Source organism: Pundamilia nyererei, unplaced genomic scaffold (genome assembly GCF_000239375.1).
Source record: "Pundamilia nyererei isolate P.nyererei 1_Seehausen unplaced genomic scaffold, PunNye1.0 scaffold00477, whole genome shotgun sequence".
Lineage (NCBI taxonomy): Eukaryota > Metazoa > Chordata > Actinopteri > Cichliformes > Cichlidae > Pundamilia > Pundamilia nyererei.
Genome location: NW_005187878.1, coordinates 148,093 through 148,937, shown reverse-complemented (window position 1 = coordinate 148,937; position 845 = coordinate 148,093).

Sequence of the window (845 nt, the reverse complement as noted above, 5' to 3'; positions counted from 1 at the left end):
AACAGCCAATCAGATTTTTTCACATTCAATTCTGTGATTGGCTGGTTTTGTGGCACAAATATAACGGTGTACAGAAAGAGTTGAGCTCTTTGGGGGGAAACTCCCACAGGGTGTTAATCTGGGACTCGCCACCATTTGACACTTAGAACTGAAGAAGCTTCTCGGATGAGAGGTGAAACGTCTTAAAGCAACTTAAAGAAGTCCAGACACTTTTCTTTCTAAGCTCCTTGATCTACGATGACCTGGATGACTGAGAACCTTCATAGACTCATGCTGTGTCGATTTCTTCTGTTGTGCTCCCGAAAATCGCCATCCGTAGTTTCCCAGTGTTTTGTTATTAGTTTCCAGTTTCTAGATTTTGGTTCAGTTTTGTAACTGCTTTTTGTGTAATCTGTGCAATAAAACAGCCTCCTTCAGTTCATCCACGTGTTTTGAGTTGTGCATTTAGGTCTTTCCTCCTGCCTGCCTGTTTCATGAAATAAAATAAACACCTCCGTCAAAAAGAGGCTCAAAGAGAAAATAAGTGAGCATCTCTATTTGTGTCTCAAAGTGATAAGAGTATCTTATCTTCAGTGAGTGTTTTGCAGTTTCTACTTTGTGGTTTCTAGCCACAGCTCATCTTTCTACATAAATACTGAGGGGGAAGTACTGAAATAGCAATCAGGTGAGGACGAAGACTTAAAGGGGACTGCTGTATCTTCTTTCCAACCTTCTATTTTAGACTCAGATGTGTAGGTTGAATATTTGTTTTGACAATAGAAATGACAGCCATTTGCTGTTTAGTTAGCTCAATAAAATCAGTGGACAGCACCGAGAGATACAACTGAAAAGAAACAACAAGTTAT